Source organism: Coenobita brevimanus, chromosome 11 (genome assembly GCF_032717465.1).
Source record: "Coenobita brevimanus isolate Jiangsu-jjx chromosome 11, ASM3271746v2, whole genome shotgun sequence".
NCBI classification, from domain to species: domain Eukaryota; kingdom Metazoa; phylum Arthropoda; class Malacostraca; order Decapoda; family Coenobitidae; genus Coenobita; species Coenobita brevimanus.
In genome coordinates, this window is record NC_136964.1 from 7,157,496 (window position 1) to 7,178,931 (window position 21,436).

Here is a 21,436-nt window from a genome sequence, read left to right on the forward strand (position 1 = left end):
TACTTATTGATAGGGTTAGGCATATGACAGAGGAGCTAGTTGGAGAAGAACAAGGGGGATTTAGGAAGGGAAAAGGGTGTGTAGATCAGATATTTGTTCTAAGGTGTTTAGTGGAGAAGTATCTAGAGAAGGGAAGGAAAGTGTATGCTGCCTTCATGGACTTGGAGAAAGCTTATGACATAATAGATAGGCAAGGTATGTGGAAGGTATTAAGAATAAATGGAGTGGATGGGAAATTGTTGAGTGCTGTGAAGAGTAAGTACGAGGGAGCTAGGGCTACGGTGCGAGTGGATGGTGAGCTGAGTGAGTTCTTTGATCTCAATGTGGGACTGAAACAGGGTTGTGTGATGTCTCCATGGCTGTTTAATATATACATGGATGGGGTTGTAAAGGAGATGCAAGGTAGGGCAGTGGATGTAGGGGTGGCTCTAATGAATGAGGGTGAGATTTGGAAGATTCCGGTGTTGCTGTTTGCTGATGATACAGTATTGTTGAGTGAAGATGAATGGGAGTTGCAAGATCTGGTGAATGAATTTGGAACAGTGTGTAGGAGGAGGAAGCTGAAAGTTAATGTAAACAAGAGTAAAGTTATGGTGTTTGAGAGGAATGAAGTCACGTGTGCAGTGAGGTTGGATGGTGAGGATGTGGAGAATGTGAGTGCATTCAAGTACTTGGGTAGTGTGATGAGTAAGGATGGAACTTTGGGGGATGAAGTGTGTGAAAGGGTACAGCAGGGAAGGAAGGTTGTTGTACACTGAAAGCAGTGATGAGAAATAGGGAGGTGAGTATGGAAGTTAAGAAGTCACTGCATGATAGTATTGTGATCCCTATCCTGACGTATGGAAGCGAGGCGTGGACCTTGCAAGAGGGGAACAAGTCAAGAGTGAGAGCAGTGGAAATGAGTTACTTGAGAGGAGCACGTGGAGTGACGTGGAGGGACAGGTTGACGAATGAAGAAGTGAAGGAACGTTGTGGGGTGGATGTGGATGTGGTTGAGAAGATTAGGAGAAATACACTGAGGTGGTTTGGACATATGAAGAGAATGGAGAATGACAGACTGACTAAGAGGGTGTATGTAGGTGAGGTGGAGGGAGGGAGAGGGAGGGGTAGACCGAGGATGAAGTGGAGGGATGGAGTAGAGAGGTATATGAGGGAGGGGGGGGTGATTTGGGGGGAGGGTAGTCAAATGGGTGACAGAGCGACTTGGAGGCGTTTTGTCTGCGGCCACCCTTTGTGGGATTAGGGCGTCGGGCTATAGATAGATTTTCATTCATTCATTCATTGCCAGACGCCATGTATCCCAGACAGGGTGGCCAAGGGCTTAGAGTTAATTGTTTTACAGGGAGGGGCACTAATCCTCCTCCAACCCCACATGACACGTAGGGATGCCAACAGCATCAGGTGTTCCCAGGCGGTCACCCATCCAAGTACTAACCAGACCCAACGTTGCTTAACTTTGCTGATCGGACGGGAAGCGGTGTACTCAACGTGGTATGGCCGATAGATAGATATTCTTAATTCAGTGGCTTTGGGAGCCTTCCTTTGGACCAATAAAGCACAGTAAAAATATTCCATTAGCAGTCAATTTTGTCAGTAAAAACAGTATCATAAATTACCAGTTCTCATTACTCTTAACTGGAAAAAAGAAAGTGAATATTCAGGTACATCGTGACATAAGATACCCCTATATGTGAATCCCCCGGCATAGCGATGGGGGTAGAAATATCACCATATCTCGCCAGGCCAAACCCCAGTTTAGCAATGGGTTTAGATTTTTATTTTTATTTTTTGATGATATTTTAGACTTAGGTTTGTGTTTAGGTTGATATAAACCGTTTTTAGGCTTAGGTTAATGTTTTTAGTCACTGTCAGTTTGGGATAGTTACTAAGTTTTATTTTTTCTAGACATTTAACATTTTTCAGATTTAATTTTTGAGTTTAGCTGAGATATAAACTGCTTTTAGTTTTACTTTACCTTGTTTTAAAGCAATTTAGGGGTTTAGGTGAGCTAGAAACTTGTTTGACTCATTGGGTGGGTCTAGGACTTGGTTGGAGGGAAACCCAAGGCTAAAAAATGCATCTCTATACTTTATATGGTAAATCTATCCCTATATATGATACTCCACTTAGCAATGTGTTTTTACTTTGCAAGTTGCATTGTTAAACTAGGGTATACCTGTATCTCTTTAGAAAGAGATCACATGAGTCATTTGAAGTATGAATGTTGAATTAGGTTTAAAGTGAACTGCATTATATCCTTAAATTTCTTGGGACTCATTTAGTAGATTTATTGAAAGGCTGCTATTGCTTGTTAACATTACCTTGGCCCAGGTTTTTTTTAATTTTCCCTCTTGTCTCCTTTTTCAGATTGCTTAGTAGTAGGAAAAGTACTATGGCTCTTCATTTTTGTAGCACTTCTTCATGACTGTTAGCGTGTTCAAGTGTTAATCTGTTGTTATAACTCTGCATTAAAGATGGAGATGACAGTTTTGGGCCTTAAATTGAAAAAGAGTGTAGATGTTAGACCCTTCACTGTCTTGTCCGTGCATAGCTTAATAAAAGCATTTGGAATTACAGCATCAAAAATAATAATAATAAAAAAATTGTGCTGAAGGGTTTAGTGGCCATTGCTGCAAACTCTTAAATGTGAAGGGCTGTGGGGTTAAAGTGGATTCTGTCTATTCTCTTTCTTGAATAAGGGAACAAAGTTTGCTTTCTTCCGAATATTCGGTAGTCTGCCTTGACCTATGGATTCGTTGAATATTAAATATATTGGTCTACTTAACTCGTTTGCACATTCATGTAGCACCCAACCTGAAATTTCATCAGGACCATTTGCTTTTCCTTTGTCTAATTTACTTAACTCTTCCTGTACTTCTTTCTCTGATATTTGTATATCTGGTAATATATATGTGTGGGCATGCATGTTCCATGTCATCTCTCAAAATTATTTTCTTGTGTAAAAACTTACCGGAAATTTTTATTTAGTGCTTCACAGATATCGTGTGTACAGATGATCCCTTCGTCTGTATTGGACTGTATTTTAACTTTGGTTTTGCATCGGCTGTAGCTGTAAAATAACAGAGAGAGAGAGAGAGAGAGAGAGAGAGAGAGAGAGAGAGAGAGAAGGAATGGAAATAACGAAAGACAAAGAGTCAAAAAGAAAAGCGGAGAATTAATGAACATAGAACGTAAAAATGAGCATGGAAAATGAGAGAGAGAGAGAGAGAGAGAGAGAGAGAGATGAAGCGTGTGTGTGAGTAAAGAAGATAGGAAGAAAGATAAGAATTTGGTGTTTGCATGTGTGTGTGTGAGAGAGAGAGAGAGAAGAATTTGGTGATTGCGTTCGTGAGAGATAGGGAGAAGAATCTGATGTGAGAGAGAGACCATGAGCTCAGGTTAGAAAAAGTTTTATCTTCCAGCATGATGACATACTTTGAATTATATTCTTCCCATTTATAGACGATGTTATTAAGCTATGGAGACTCGTCCGGTTAGGGTTAAATTTTTGCCTTCCTAAACCCTCCCCCCTCCTTTAACTGCTCAGGGTTCTTCCTAAATTGAATAAAATCGTATGATGGAGTATGAATAACACACTGACAAAGTATTTAAATTGTGGGAGCGGCCGTGTTATCAGGTGAAAAAATGAGCACATACGATCATGAAGGAAGGATGAAGTGTATTTAATCTTGCTTTGACTTATGTGGTAAAGCAAATTTTAGTAACGAGAAAAAATGATCGTAAATATGTCTGTATCCCTGTTTTAATATTATCAAAACAAGACCTACAAGGATCTGTTTTTTGACAATAAATTGGAGAACTTTTAAAAGTATTCGTCTCCCACTCTCCCCACCAAGATTTGCGCCCGACGTTACCGTACAGTGATGCCAGATGGACGACCTACATCCCTTATGGTATCGAGGGAAAAGTAATAGTTTCATTGACTTCTTGTGTGTTTGTTTATCCTGATGACCATTGTATATGTATTATTAATGTAATGGCATCGTTATTTTCATTATGATGTTCACGACTGTCCCTCTTGTGCCTGGAGACTGTCATTTAATACGAATTGTCAGTGAATATTTGCGTGGTCTTGAGGTCATTTTCAATTAACGACTAATTTAGCGCCATGGGATAAGTAAGTTAGCACCGTTTTTGATATTGTAAGATATTTTGATGTGATGTTGAGGAGTAGGTGTATGTAGAGAGCAAATTGAGGAAATTTAGTGATCGTAGGTTTGGCAACACAGCATTGTTTCCTCGAAGATTGGAATGAGGATGGACGGTTGTGTAACTTCGTCTTCAAAAGTATACGATATTTTTCTGTCATATTAAGTGACTGCGGGGGATCAGGATGCATATTTCCATCAATATTTGTTCAGGATGTTCAACCAGAGGACCTGAGATGCTGGGTATGACGTTGGCTGTGGAGATTTCATGAGTCAAAGGGGAAGCAGTGTCACCCACCCTGAGAAGGTATAGGGCCATGATTTTCTTGATAAGCTATTTATTTGCTGTGCTTTTGTATATAAAGTTAATACAACTAATCTCATATTAATGTGATTACAGAAAACTGGGTAAACATGGTATAACGAAAAATCTCTTCCATACAACACTGGTATTGTAGCCTGAGAGTCGGTATCAGTGTGGTTAGGTATATTTCCAGTTGCTTTGTATTCATTTTTGTACTGCGATATGTGATCAATTGGTTGGTTAAATACGTCCTGGTGAGAATATTATAACTATGGTGTATTGGGGAAGGATATGGAGACTAATGAATTGTAGGGGATAGTTAATGTATTGTTGGGGAAATTTAAGAAATTACCCTTACAGCTGGTTTTGTCTCAGTTTTCCATGTCATTTTTTTTTTTTTTTTTTTTTTTTTTTTTAATGAATATAGGTAAATTAGCATTTTTGGACAGTCAGGGTTAACCTAATCTAACCTTACCCAACTAAGTAGAGACAGAGAGATCTATAAAATAACCTAACTGATCAAACCTAACTACCCCAATGGATACACTGACTAAACTTACTTGCCTAAGTGAAGAGTGTGACTGTCCAAAACTGCAATAATACCTGAATATATAATGGTTTTAGTTGTCACCTAATTTTTCAGTATTGTACTGGCTGAGTAGTACAGTATTTGCTTATATAAGGTCAGAGACATTTAAATATATCTCACTACTGTAATCGTAAAACTTATTGGAGGAGAATGCTTTGGAAAACAGTGTTAAATTAAACCATGGCAAAATGAGACCAGATACATTTATGAATTATGAAATGTTAAAAAGTGGAGTCAGCAATAGAAGTTGTATTTTGGTATTACTGCACTTTCAGCCAACACTTTTTGGTCAATTTTTACACGTTGCCCTCATCCGATTTTCGACTTTTCGTTAACATTTTCTAGTAGAACTGGTCATTCTAAGAATCTTTTCTTCTATGACATTTCTTTCGCAAATTGATAATAAACGAGTTACACGCGATTTACTTCCACCAATCACAATCACAGACGAGCGCGCGCTCTGTCCGCTCACCCGCTCACATTTGAAAGTTTGTCCCGGAAGACCAAACTTTACACGTACTCCTCATTTTTACACGTTGCCCTCATCCGATTTTTTCATCCAACCTTAGTGTTTCCTGTTGTTTTTGGTGTGATTCGATCGATTTTGACCTTCGTTTCTATCGCAAGTCGCTAGTTTTTGTTGAACGCCACTAGCGACTTCCGGTGGAAAGGCCCGGTCCAAATCAACAAAAATCACACCAAAAACAACAGAAAACACTCAGGGGACGCCTATTATCACGTGAAACGTATTTTTTTGCGGTTCTTCCCTCTCCCCCCAAGAATACTGGGGGACCTGTGGGAAACCGGGGTGTTGGGTGGGGAAAAAACGCAAAAGCGAGTGATTTTCCTACTGGAACTGATATCAAAATCAAACGAAAAACACTAAAATCCTTCGGAAGAAAATAATTTTAAGCTTCTTAGGGAGTTCGTGTTTCTTAACTGGGGGGCTTCGCCCCCCAACCCTGGCCATGCTTCCTAACTGGGAGGCTTCGCCCCCCAGACCCCCCATGACATTAACCAAACCTCATCTAACCTAACCTAACTGGGTGTAAATAAGAAATAATGCATTTACCTAGCAGTTTACAGTTCCTTGTCTGCGTCTGAAGAGTCGTCTGTAGCTGTAACAGCAACTGGTGACGCGCGGCCGTTCAACACTTTCTGATCCTCACGTAAAATGACACTTTTGCCTTGATTTGGGTACTTTGTTCCTGTTGATGGTAAAATACCATGCGATCACACAAAGGCTACAGTTTTATCTTCTTGCTGGTAGAACTGTGAAATAGCAGTGAAGTAATAAATTTTGCAGGCTTCCCAGTCTATGGTTGGAGACGAACTGACTTTCAAATCTTGCGAGCCCTAGCATGGGGCATTTGAAATTCTACTTTGTGATTGCCTGATTCATGTGCCACGCATGCGCTTTATCCACCCACACACATAACACGCACCAACGAACACACACAATTGCCCGACCACGGCCGGGAAAATCTCTCCCATAGAAAATAATGAGTGTAATAAATTGCATAACTCATCAACGGTTGATTTAAGACGGAAGTGTCATAGAAGAAAAAATGCTTAGAATTGTGTAAAGTATAAGGTGAGTTAGCCACTTTTGTTGTCAGTGAGTTGGGTGTAAGTACAAAATTATACCACCTATCTGTGATTGTGATTGGCGGAAGTAAATCGCGTGTAACTCGTTTATTATCAATTTGCGAGAGAAATGCCATTGAAGAAAAGATTCTTAGAATGACCAATTCTACTAGAAAATGTTAACGAAAAGTCGAAAATCGGATGAGGGCAATGTGTAAAATTTGACCCACTTTTTTTTAAGGAGCTGTGGCTAACCTTGACTCATGTTAAGGTAAGAGTCCTTGGTTAGGTTAGTAAATATTTGGTTTTGGTTTGGTTGGGATTCTGTCTTCCAAAGAGGTGTCCGAAATGGAAAGTTTACACGTAGTATAGAGTACATAATATGGTACACTCGCTGTCGTGAAAACTGGTCGACTTCATTACGATAAATATGGGCAGAGTGGATAATGAATTACAAAACTCGGTATTGCTATCTTAGGAACACATCAAATGTGTCAGAATATTGTGTTAGAATTTCATAAATGTTCAAGTAAATGTGGAGCAGTATTTTTGGCTGTAACTGTACATGGTTTGTTGTGAAAATTAGCAGATGAATGGTAAGTGTTATGCTTCCTGTTGGTAAATAGCAAGTGCGGAATAAATTTTTATGCCCTGAAGAAAAACGTTGAAACTTTAGGGGAGCTCCCAGGGCGGCATGGAGGCTATTTATTTGCGACCACCTCTTATCAAATTAAGACGTCCGGTGATAGATCGATAGATAGATTATTTTTCTCAGTACAGGCAATTCCTGTTAGAGGAGCATCAGCTATACGAGATGGCAGTGATATGAGAATGGGCAGTTTAGACCCATATTCGGTGATGTGAGCAGGGTCAGTTAACCTAACCCTGTTTTTCCCACTAGTGATGTACTCTTATGCAAATTTTGATGTATAACTATTTTTTAATCTGTTATATGAATTTCTTCTGTCCGATCAATCCCTCATTAACCCTTTAACCGCGGGTGTCATTCCAGAATGACGTTGCAAAATCTGGACCAAACCGCGGGTGTCATTCTCGAATGTTTGTGAATATTTTGAATACCCCGCGTTTTTTCCGTGTGCCAATTGTTTCAAGGGAGAGTAGCTATTAAGTTCTTTCACTCCAGCCGACCCCCACCTCCCTCTTTCCCCTCCTGGGGCCCCACCTCCCACCCCCTGGGCCCCCCACCCCACCCTGGACCAAACACGCATCAGTATCTGTCCAGCTGTGTGAGTGACAACACTGCTGATGTAATAGTGAAGTGCAGGCAATTACAGTGCCTTTTACCTGCCTTAGTGAACACAGAGTGGGTGTTTATCGTATGTGCAGTGTTCATATATGTTTATAGTATTATTATCAGAATGAGGTTGGCATTTGGTAATGGTGTGTGAGCGAAAAATAGTGATTACAACACCGCTGATGTGGCAGTGAAGTGCGGGTAATTACAGTGCCTTTTACCTGCCTCAGTGAACACAGAGTGGGTGTTTATCGTATGTGCAGTGTTCATATATGTTTATGGTATTATTATCAGAATGAGGTTGGCATTTGGTAATGGTGTATGAGCGAAGGTAATGGTGTGTGAGCGAAAAATAGTGATTTTACACCCCTCACTTCTAACGGCACTGCCCGTCCTGTGAAAGTCAACAAAGTCATGAAACCTACATCAATGGAAAGCTGAAGGTTAGTACTTTCTAATTGTACCTAATTTTTTTCTCTAGCTTTATTCTGTGCAGAGTTATTAAGGTTTAAAGGTTTGTTTACATTTGGCTGAAACCCCCGCAGGAGAGGACAGTCAGACCAAAACAATGCCCGCGGTTAAAGGGTTAAAATCATACTCATAAAATGGGACGCGCACATAAGGTATAACGTAATTATTGTTGTGATAGCTTTATAAATACAGAAATATGTAATTTAGAAGATACCTAGACAACCACCTGTTTTAGGTGGAAACCGCACCAAGTGGTCGCCTGCCATGTCGGACTTTTACGTTAATTCAGTTCCAGAGTTACTCCATCACTAATTGTTCATCCTTACTAACCTAACCTAATTGAACTAAATCAGTCATTTTAACCTAACCTAACTAACCTGAATGATTTGGGGATGAATGAGTTTCAGTTCCAAATCAACCCAGTGCACTCTGTAGGATGCCAAGGCTTTCTTCAATAAACCTAATTTTGTGCTCTTGAGTAACATGTTACTTTCACTGATTTTGGGTGTCATTAAAGGATTGGATAATCTTTAGTAACATAATTGACATTTGTGCAGAATCTGCAGGTCATACCGGTTAATGAATTTACAGTTACAATATAAAAGATAATCCCAGTCATAAGATTTTTAGAATTTGTTAATGGGAGACTTGGAGTTCTGCAGTTTGACCAAAGATAGCAGTTGCAAGCAGACTTTTTATGCCTGCTGTGATGAAAAATTAAAATCCGAATGAAGTTTGAACAGCATTGATATGAATTCTAATCTCACAGTATGTCAGTATATACTGTACCCTCAAGTGGATATTAAGATGTACTGGGTGTCTGGATTCCTTGTCAGTACTGTACTGTTTAGTGTGCATGTGTTTTAGACTGCAAGGATAAAAGCTGATGGGCCCTAGCCTGATTGAGAAAGCTATATCTTTTGGTCCAAACTGTGAAATGCTTGAACTTAGCTTGTTTGGTCCATACTTTGGCATCTGTCAGACCTAATCTTTGCCTCCTGCTCATGTAGCTTTGGCCTCTTTTGTACAGAATGGTATCATCCTGTATATAAAGCAGTATCTTTCTTTGTGTGTAATGTTGCCATTGTTTGTATTTACCAGAATTGTTGCCATCCCTAATATTTACCCGTATTGTTGCTTTCCCTCGTATGTAACATTGCTGTTGTGTGTAATGCAGCCATCCCTCATACGAGGCATTTCCTGCGACAAGTGCAATTGTGCAGTTTTATAGTTTTTGAGAAAAACGTGTCTGAGTGACATTACCAACTTTCTCATGTAACTCTGAATGTAATTTCCACCATCCTGATGGGGTATGGTTGCCTGGTTTAATACACAGCTCAGGAATTCAAGGTATTGGCTTCTTAAACGTTTTAGGATTTTCCTAAATACATAAAGGTAATAAAAATTCTATATTTATGCTTCTGTATAATAAGCTGATGTGGTCGTTGAAAAGTATGTTGAGAAGGGTGTTAGAAAGATGATTTAATTTTACTGACCTCTGAAAAGTACTGTATTTTGAAAACCACATTTATACTCAGGGTTTATTGAAGAAGTTCTTTTTACAGTTTTATAAAGTATCATAACATTCTCATCCCATGTTCACAAAGACTTCCGTAGCACATATGAACTGTGAAAGCATAACTGATAATTTATGTAGTGTCATTATCTTGTTCACAGAGGGTTAGGTAGTACTGTGCATTTAATACTATGATTCAGCTGAATATTATTACATCCATCATTTAGATCTGAAATAATTTAACATACATTCGTACATGCATAATCACGCCTCCATGCTTCCTCATAATCCCAATACAGTATTGAGGGTGACGTGGTATGTTAGTTGTTTTTAATAATGGAAACTAAACCAAGTGCCCATTTCAGTTACTTCCTTCTCAACAGTTGCTGGAAGATTTGGGGGGGGGGGGGGGAAGACTTTCATCTAGAACTTTTACTACTAATGGTTGAGTTTCCTGCGTAAGAGCAGGGCTCTTGCTAACTGCTGATGGCTGCGAGCCATTTGGCTCCTAAGGTTTCAGATATACGAGCCAAAATAGTTTAAAAGCAACAAACTATTTATTTACTCATTGTGATGATTAGAATCATATAATGAGGTTTTAAACATTCACAATGGCGACAAGGAAAGACTTAATAATCGATCGCAACGTGCTTTTTTGTTCATTTAAGTGAGATTTACTTATTTTGTACTTTTCTGGATTTTGAAGTGGATGTATTTTCTCCTCACCACAAGGCAACTTGCATGTAAAATTTGTTCGCTGAAGGGAAAAAATACTCGCATTTGCGAGCTGTGGCTTGCCAAACAAGAGCCCTGTGTAAGAGAATTGATTGTGTGGGTAGAACTTTGACTCTGCTTATGGATGAGTTTCCTGTGTAAGAGAATTGATTGTGTGGGTAGAACTTTGACTCTGCTTATGGATGAGTTTCCTGTGTAAGAGAATTGATTGTGTGGGTAGAACTTTGACTCTGCTTATGGATGAGTTTCCTGTGTAAGAGAATTGATTGTGTGGGTAGAACTTTGACTCTAGTAATGGTTGAGTTTCCTGTGTAAGAGAATTGATTGTGTGGGTAGCTACAAGAATGAAGCTACACTTCATTCGTTTGGCAATAACTCCCAGAGTCGATGTTAGCTATCTGTGATCACAAGGGATTAGGTAGCATATTTACAATAGTTTTGTTGAATTATACTCGGCTAGCCCATCATGTGCATATCCATAAATGCCATTTGTATATATTGGTAGTACACATCATTGTTGGTCAGGTTCAGAATGTTAAGCCCAACTGCCATGGATTGCACGTAGTATGTGACGCAGGTTAAAATGTGGCATTTCTGGCCATTGCATTCACTCCTGACTGCTCATAGGCCCACTATGCACATCGTCCTCCCTTCTTCCCCACACTAAACCCATCCACCAACACAGTTCACCTTAAGTACAATACATGTCTTCTTGTATTTAACAATGTGTTGTCAGGCATCTTTAGGAATGTTTGATGTTTTTAAGGCTAATTTGAGGAAGGTAATGACAGGCTTAGGGGTGACATTAGGGAAGGTGCCAGCCAAATTTTTCAGTGGCTTTGTGTCTCGTAACATGACTTTTCATAATGCTCAGCCTGTTGACAGTCAGATTGCTGCATTGTAGGTGATATGGCTGTAAATGGTCATTCAGCTGAAGCCCTCATTACCAGACTTTATTACATGTACAGGGAGCTTTGTCATATAATGCTCTTTATTGTACAGTAAAACCTCAATTTAACGGCATTCATTCTAACGGCAACCCCAAACTAACAGCACAAATCTCCCGAGGAATATTTATGCAAAAAAAAAATTAAAAATTCCCCCCAAGTGGGTAAAAATTATAAAGAAATTTAAACGTGGCTGGCGCTGCGTGCATATCGATCGTCTGTTTGCAGTTTCCCACCAACTGGGTATGTTTATGCTCACCCAGTCTTCCCCCTGCCTAGCCTGACCCCAAAGTGAAAAAAATTAGCATGTAAGGTTAGATTTAACCAGTGTTATAGACTTAATAACTTAGTGAACATATTTATGTAGTGCCATCCATTCTACTCCAACCTGCCAACAACTTACCTGGATTACTGTACAGTAGAGTCGTGATTTAAGACCAAACAAAACAATGATCTTACTATAACATGAGCATTTAGTTTCTCCCATAATTATATAATAGCACGGTAATACCACTCAATTGTGCGAGAGAAACTGTGGGAAATGGATGTTTTGGAACTGGATTTCCAGATACAACTCGTGTGTTATGCTTTTGTCGGTCACTGATTGGTTTCCTCGGCCCGATCCGACCCACGTGACCATACCACCAGCCACAGCCTGCTGCCTACCTCCGTGTTTTGTGAATGGTCGCTGTGATGCGAAGTTTATATGCTTATTTCCTTGCTCCTCATTTCCTCTCAGAACTGTGCACGTGGTTCCAAACTAACTTTAGCTATGCCTAAGCACCCTGAAAGTGCTATGAACACAAGAAAAGCATTTATTCTAAATGAAAATGTAAAATTGTTGGACGAAGTGGCTTGTAGTGTTGCAGCTTAAATGCAAATGATCAGACAGATAAAATGAGTCAGTATGTTTATGATGTGGATAGTTTTCCTTGTTGGAAAAAAAGGTAATGATGAAGCAGTAAAATTTATATATTCGCCTTTAGTGCAACAATTGTGAAAAAAAGAAGAAAGGCTTTTTGCTCGATCTTTTTGTTATAAACTGACGATCTTTGGTCAAGTAAATTTGAATCTTACGATATGTGAAGACACTACGTGTTGACATAAACAGTTAGGCAAGATAATTTTGTGAGTTCAGTTCTTGTGAATTATACTGTCATACTAATTATACTGTTTGGGTGACTTGTTTATTTTTCACGGTTTCTGCATTCGTGTGTATCTGAGAAGTGAGATACGCAATCACTCCATGCTGATGACTTCTTTATAGTTTTTTTTATCTTTTATTGTTGATGACTAATGGCTTTCAAAAAGTTTCACACTGCTTTTTTTTTTTTTTTTTTTTTTTAAACCGAAAGTGATTCATGACGAAATATGCGTGATGCTGACCGGCCATTATTCACGTGTTGTTTAGGTCAAGTTTATGCTAGAGTTCTAATGAGGACTGTCAAGAGGCTTAGTGGCAATCCTTGGTGATTAAATTTTTTATGGGGAGTATTAGGGGGCAAAACTAATCGGTTGGGTAAGGTTAGACTGCAGTAGCTATGCATTGATGTGTCCAGTCGGTGAGGTCGTATGTAAACACACTGTCTATGATGCACTATGATGTGGGATGAGGGCTGATATCACAGTTACAGGTGTTCCATAATTGACTTAAATTTTAGGGCCTTTGTATTGTCTTCATACTCTTAATGTCAGCAAAGTATCACAATTTAACCCAAACAGTAGGTACTGTAAACTGGGGAAATTGGCAGATCAACTGAATGGGCAGTGATGGAACTTAGAATATGCACATTTTCTGGAATTAACTTTAGACTTTAGTAGAAGGATTGTAAAAGTAAGGCAGTATCTTAAAGCCCTACAGTATTCAGTATCCACCATGCCTTGTAAAAGATGAAAGGTAAAGGTGGTGCAAAGCTGCGATGCTTATCTTTGTATCATAGGCCTTTGAGCCTGTGGAGGGTCATTCACCCAATATCCTTGGATACAAGGCCACTGCATGATCCAGGTTACCAGTTACCTTCCCTAGGTGTTACCCTAGGAACTCATTTTACCCGCCAACCCACAAAGGGTGGATGGATAGCCAAGTTGAGTGACACTAGCTGCCCGCATCAGGATTTGAACTGTTGCACTAATGTGCCAGCAGGTTCACAGTGATACTAGCCACTCAGCCATTGGAGAGTTGTAGTAGCTACCATTTAATTCACTGGGACAATAGAGGCGGTCTCAGCCATGACTTGTATGTTATTCCAGTTAACACCAGTATATTTCTTGCTGTTAATACTGGTGCCTTTGATCTTATCATTGACTGTTCAGCAGAGTTAGCAGTAGGTGTCGAATTTTGAACATAGCAGTTTGTTTTTGAAATGTTTTGTTGTCAAGCTGTCCAGTGTTGGTGTTGAAAGAAGCAACTTCTGATGGACTTGTGTATTTTCACATTGATGGGTACCCTAATTTAGTTATTAAATGCTTGAAAAATACGTTAAAAAAAATTGGGTATAACTACTAGGCAGACCAAAAGAATTAAAGTTATAAGTAATGGTTATTGAAATTACCTTGGAAAACTAGTTTGCTACCAATGCAGAACTGTGATATATTTAGTGAATTCAGTTTCATCAGGTTTACCATGACAGCATTTGTATTATTACCAGACCAAATCACCTGCTCTATCCAACCATGACAAATTAATTTTTATAAGTCTTTTGATGTTAGTCAAACCGTACCATATTAGTTCAGAGTATTCTTTCGTGTGAATGTGGAGTAACGTTATGAATGTTTGTTAAATTTAGCATCCACATCCACTGGCAGCAGTAGACATATATGAAGGATACAGTAGCTGCTTACTTTAACCCAAGCACATGCATTCCACTTCATTACTGATGGGATAAGTAGAAATAACCAATTTGTTACATTTGGCATCAGTTTATTCCTTAAAATCCAGTGGCTTTGGGAGTTATCCTTCGTGCTAATAAAGCACAGTAAAAATATTCCATTGCCAGTCAACTTTGTCAGTAGGGAACCGAATCATAAACCAGCTTTCATTACTTGAAGTATGAATGTTGAATAAGGTTTAAAGTGAATTGCATTATTTCCTTGAATTTCATGGGACTCCTTTAGTAGATTTATTGAAAGGCTACTATTTCTCGTTCACATTACTTTGCCCCAGGTTTTTGTCCTTTTGTTGCCTTTTTAGTTTAATAGTTGGAAAAGACTACTATGGCTACTCGCTTTAGTAGCACTTCGTGACTGTTATTTTATTCCAGTGTTAATCTGTTGTTAATACTCTGTACTGAAGATGGAGGTGACAGTTTTGGGCCGTTAATTTGAAAAAGCGTATAGATGTTAAACCTTTCACTGTGTGGTCTCTCCATACCATAATAAAAGCATTTGGAATTACAGCATCAAGAATGGGGGGGGGGGGGAAGGGAGTTGGTGGCCGTTGTTGCAAATCCATTTAGTATGAAAGACTAAGGGGTTAAATGATTATGAACTGTTTAATAAAAAAAAAGAAAAAAAAATGTAGCTGAAAAAAGGGGGGGGGGGAATAAATTGTGCAGAATGGATTACAGAATGTATTAATGGATATTGTTGCAGACCCTTTTAGTGTGGTTTGGAAGGGTATAAAAAACGTTCTTGCTAGACTTGTTTAATTTTTCCCATCTGGATAACACTGCTTGGTTGATAGTAAGTGTATAATATGGTATTAACTTGCTGAATAGGTTCGAGGGCTTGATTAGGGTTTGTCACTTAAATTTAATATAGGTACACAGTGCATCTTTTAATCCGGACAAAATAATGAGGTCACTTGAAATTCCTGCCTGTCAGACTAGTTCACTGGATGGCCACTGACGGTGTTGTGTGTAGTGCAAGCTCACTTGAATAGCTTACACATTATGTCTTGGGGGTGATCCTGAATTTTGTCTGTCTCTCTTTAGCTAAATTGAACCCTAGCAATGGTGTCTAAGAGAGATGTAAGCTTCGGTGGTGGTGTTGAGCATAAATACCAGTCATTTTCAGTTAAGTCAAATCTCTTAGATCATGGGCAACTGGTCCATCAAACTACCGCAATGACGAAACTCCTCAATAACCAAATAAATCAATGAATGGGAATAAATGTTGTGGTAATTGGTTCTGGATCCACAATTTTACTGTCACTTTTTTGCCTAATACCCAAATAATAACCCCAAAAGACTGGAGGGACTGGATCAGCAGTATTTACACTAATTCAGCTACTCTCTATCGTTACCTAGACGACCCTTTTCCCTTACGGTATTCCTCCTGACAAACACTGTGAGTCAGCTTTGTTATCAGTATTTTATCATGGAATACAAAGTTCTCAAAGTTAATTCTGTTCTTGTAAATACAACACTTCTCATAGCATTTGTCATTCTTTTAGTGAAGCTTAGCCTCAAGCACTATATCACCACTTCAGTTTATTCTAAATTATGGTACTACCACATTCAAACCAAAAATTTATTTCCATTTTTGATATCTAATAGGGCTCCTTATAAGTGAGTTCGGAGTTCAAAAAGTGTTGTATTTTTTTATTATTTACATGTGGAAGCCAGTTGCCACAAGTCTTTCTGTTACCATTGTAAGTGATATGTACTGTAGTTATCCAGTGACCTACCGGACTGGCTACCGGTATCTTCACATACTGCATATTTTCTGGTTAGATTGGTATATTAACAGCTGTTTGGGGGATTTAATGCAGTAAGACTTTTATTATGCCAAATGCAAAAACAGTAAAGCAGGATAAGGTAGAACTGTTGAAAGAACCAGACCGTGGGGTTTCCATGTGGAAGTTGTGTAACACGTGGTAATGGTTTATTGACTTTTAGTGATTTAATGAAGCAGAGGCCAAAAATATTGAAATTCTTTGCAGACAGTGATGGGAAGAAGCAAATGAATGTTAGAAAAACTTTGAAAGACGGTAAGAGTACGGAGCGTGATTGATGATGACCTGGGTTTCGGTACCACCATAGTGATGGATTGGATTTGTTCAGGTAGCATGATAATAAACCAGGCTCAGTTGTTGCATAAAGAGCTTAAATTAGAACATGAGTGTGATTTCATTGAAGGATTGTGGGTAAAGGGTGTAATGTTGAATTATTATACTTCAGCTCTGTCGGTCTCGTGAGTTATATGTGCCATATGTGACTTCCATTAGTCCAGCAAAATGTTTCTTCAGGTCAGGATCTGGAACCAGTGGTGCCAGAAAAATCAGTGCTCTGCCTGTGTAGTTACTGCCACTGAAAATACAGCTGCCTGCGGTTCACACTGCAATGCAGTGCATTACGTGATGAAAATCAGGAAAGAGGACAGGGCTTTCATTAAAACTAGAAGATAATGGTGTATATGATTAGTGGGATATCAACAAGGTTTTTTGCTGGTGAAGTTGGACTGGATATTTGAAAAAATGCTCACCCCATTTTTCATGTTAACTACTGTGTAGTTAACAGAGCAGTGTGGAAGGGGAGAGATGGAGGAGATAGAGGAATGGGTTATAGAGGAATATGCGTGAGGGGAGTGTGAGTTGGACAGAGGGCAAGGTGACATGAAGATGATTTGTTTGTAGCCACCTGTTAACTGGGATACAGCTAATTATAGCTAGTTAGGTAAACAGAATTAGTGAAGAGACCAGCGCGAAAATCATTACTCTCATAAGTTCCATTTCTTGTTATTGAAGTCATGTTTACTCTTTCAGAAAGAATTCTTGTTTAAGAACAAAGTAAACACTTATTGCTGTATGCCTTGCGGAAATGTATAGCTAATGTACAGTAGGCGGTATTTGAAGTATGAGTTTTTCATTTATTTCTTTATTATTATTTTTTAAAGAACAACGCAAGTACTACTGATAATTGCGGTAAATCATGTAAACAGGCACAGTTTTGTGGTCCTTCCTGTGAATATAGTTACTGTACAGTATACTGAATTGCAGGCACATCATTGCGTTATATATCATGCATCATTTAAAACAGGTAACATTTTTGCCAGAATGGTATGTCACGATGTCAGCAATGCTTAAAAGGTACAGCACAGTGAAGTCATTATCTAAGTGCACTAGATCTTAGTGGATTATCATCGACACATATTTGGTGGTACTGGAAGCCAAAAAGAAAAATAATGAATGTACTGAAATAAATCAGTTACGTATGCATACAGGTAACATCCTTGGAGAAGCTGCTAGTGCATTGGTATGTGGTCCTTTGCACAGGAGTAGGCAGTGTGAGGCTCTTTTTTTAAACTAAAGGCCGTATTCTTAAACCTTTAGTCACGAAGGAGAGTGCAAACTCAAAATTTTTGTGGTCATTTTTTGGAGCACCTGTGGTTATTAGGTACAGACAGCCTGCATCCCACATTACAGTGTAGTCTGCAATGGCAAAAGAATAGGAAGCTTGCATTCCACTCAGCGGTTTAGTGTTTAAGCATGTGAACGTAGATTGTGTTGGCTACTCTATTTTAAGTTGAGGGTGGTGCAAAGTTGTAGTTTTAGGTAGCAGTTTAGGTAATGGAGGAAGGTATTGAGTGTGGGAGTATGAAGTGGCATGATCTGGGGAGAATGGGAGATTCGAATAGGAAATCAGAAATGCATTTATTTTGTATCATATGCTGTGTGAGCTCAGAATAGAATATCCACGCAAATGGCCACCCCACATTAGAGGCGGGTTTTTGAGACATTAGAGGTCAAGATATTTTAACTAATCTTGACTACACTCGATGACTTGGGTTGATGACATTTTCACAATCAGTGAAACTTAATATGAAATTGAATTGGTTAAGACTTTTTTTATGTTGCTTCTGGGGTATTTTGACATATTTACTTCTCAGTATTGTAAGCACACCATTGTGTTTGCTTCCTAGATAAAATGTAGCATGTCATGAAAAGCAGTTCATTGGACACCAGCATAATGTAAGAGGTATGGATTGTAGAGTTAACGCATGGTGATACAAAATGTGATCATGGAATCAGCTGATTTTCTGTTGTGGCAACTCTTTCCTTATTCATTACTGTTATGAAAATTGGTAAGAACTGGCTTTGACTTACAATTCTTGCCAAAACCCACCTTAATTCCTGTGTAAGCCGTTACTGATATCGTCAATTCATCAAGTAACCAGCAATTGGTGTGGTGTGAGAGGATGGTGTGGTGTGTTGTGGGATTTGGTATTGTGTGGTTTTTCTGAAGTCACCAACGTCTGTAGGAGTGAAGCATCTCATGTCTGATAGGGAGAGATAGATGGAGCCTGTATTTAAACATTGATGAACATTACAGGTTGCTGATAAGTTAAAACTGCAGGAATGAAAAAGTAGTATGGTAATTAGAATTGTAAAAAATGTGGAGTGTGGAAGTCTATATATTTTTTTATGTTGTTAGAAGTCCTGATACAGTTGTATTCCTGACAAGTAATTTATTTATTTATTTTTTGTTTTAAGGAAAGGAAAAATTGGCCTGTTTCAAGAAGCTTGTGCACATGATGGCAGGCTATGTCATGAATGTTTTGTATGTGTGTGTGTGATTTCTGATGTTGCATTTAGTTTGTTAATCTGGCTAGGATTGGACCAATAAGCAATTTTGCCGATTACTGATTAATAGGTAGTCAGTAATCGGCCAATACCAACTCCGTGCCTTCTTCACCCCTGCACAGTCGTTGACTTTATACACGGGTTTAATTTGCCCCTGTGTAGAGTACAACTTTAGTGTAGGAAGGCTTCCCACATACAGCTCTTCTCAGTAAGGTGGAGTCAAAGGCTTTTCGTCTCATTAGCTCTCCTTCTCTTACTGGCTCCCCCTCAACCTCTGTCTCTTTGCCACACTGTTGCATCTTTATCTTTTTTTATATTGCTGCTTCAATGGTCACTGCTTCTCTGAACTGTCTGCTTGCATCCCTCCACTTCTATGACGGGCGCGTAGCAAGACTCTCATCCCTTTTCTTTCCAACTCCCAGTCCTTCACATATGTAACAGGTCAACACTGGAACTGTCTCCCTCTGTCAGTATTTCCTACTTCCTATGATCTCCAGTCTTTCAAATGCTATGTGTCTAGGCATCTCGAAATGAATGGATCTTGAATTTGGCTTCCCCCCCCCCCCTTTTTTTTTTTTTGTTAAGGAACGGTTCCTTTTACCTTGTATTAAAAAAAAGAAATTGGCTGATTATTAAGAAATTTTAAATGTGATTATTCTTCATGAAATTATTGGTAGCACGGAGTTAAAGACATCACCCTGATGTTATTTTCAACTTTGTTTACTGTCCAAGTGCCTTCTGTATGGAGAGCAAATAGTTTGTCATTTGCCACTCTTCTGTAGTCTAGTTTTGCATCGTTGCGACATCTTGTTCTGTGCTTCCTGATTGTAATTTTTTAGAATTTGTGATTATTCTTGTTCCTGTGGTGATCGTAGTTACTACAAGAAATGGTAGTGTGCAGAAAATGTATTGGTCTCTCAAGCCCTCTACAGGCAGACCCTGAGATGTGATACCCCGCCATAGCGATGGGGGTAGAAATGCCACCCTACCCCAGTATAACGATTTTTTTTTTACATGATATTTTAAACCAAAATTTTGTGTTTTAAGTTGATTTATAAACTGTTTTTAGACATAGAGTAATGTGTTTTAGTCATAGGTGATGTCAGCATTGTCATTTTGGGGTACAGTTTACTAAGTTTGATATTTTCCAGACTTATTTTTAAAGACATGTTATTGTTGGGTTTAGGTGAGTTATAAACTGCTTTAAGGCTTAGTTTAGTTTGTAGTAAAGCTATTTGGGGTTTAGGTTAGCCAGAAACTTGTCTTTGGACTCGTTTGTTTGGGTTTAGTACTTGGGGGGGAAACCCAAAGCTCAAAAACGCATCCCTATACTGTACGTGTTAATTCTACCCCGAGATATGATACCCTGCCTAGCGATGAACTTTTACTTAACCAATTGTATCGCTAAATGGGGGTATGCCTGTATTGAGTTTTTAGTTTGGGATCTTAATATAGCGTGTGTTTGCTTTAAATACCACTCTGGATTTCTAATTCCAGTAAAGAACTCATGTTTTGATTGTATTTTTTTTATTGCACAAAAATATACAAGATTGCGTGAACATACACTTCCAAGAAAACATGACACCAACAACGTATGTGACACATCAGGTCACTAACACTGCGTCTACTAGACATTTTTGTTTGGGACATAGTTTATTTGAGGAATGTTCATAAAACAGAAACATTAAACTCATAATAAATTTTATGTTAAAAATGGTTTCTGAAATCCCCAAGAACTGCGCTGTACATACAATTGGGTTACAGTTATATCAAACGGAGGTATCTGGCATGTATTGCACAATGCCACACTACAAGTTGACAGGATGACTGATGCAAACTTCGTATTTTGACAATTGCGGTACATATATACTTTAGTTAACTTACTCCAAGTTGATGAAGATCCCCAACCTTTTTCATCGTAGTTCATGGATAATTGTAGTCACATCGTAAAGTGGATTTGACTAGTAACCAAGAAGACTCATTCCTAAATCAGGCTTACCAAATTTCTTACGATCACAACTAAGAACTCAGGATGTGGTAGTGACCCTGTTCTGTTAGATGAAGATAAATGGACTAGTCATTAAGAATTTTCACTAGTTCTTCTAATATCTTGGCTCGCATGTTTATATTTGTCTATCCATCTCTCAATCTATCGCCAGACGCGTCAATTCTGTATGGGGTGGTGACAAACAAATTGCCTCTATGTCTCCCTGTCCAACGCCATTTCACTCCCTTGCTCCCAGCTCGCACCCCCCTCTCTCGTATATCTCTCCACTCCATCTCCTCATCTCATCCTCGGCTTACATTCTCCTTGTTAGATGAAATGAGATTCTGTTTTGTT

At 38.9% G+C, this 21,436-nt stretch overlaps 1 non-coding gene across 1 annotated transcript; it reads right to left on the reverse strand.

The window, feature by feature from the left end:
* Positions 1–1,386: 1,386 nt before the first annotated feature.
* LOC145412271 (5S ribosomal RNA) lies at positions 1,387–1,505 on the reverse strand. The gene has a single exon (XR_013899547.1). It is a non-coding gene; the product is annotated as a 5S ribosomal RNA (ribosomal RNA).
* Between the last annotated feature and the right edge of the window lie 19,931 nt (positions 1,506–21,436).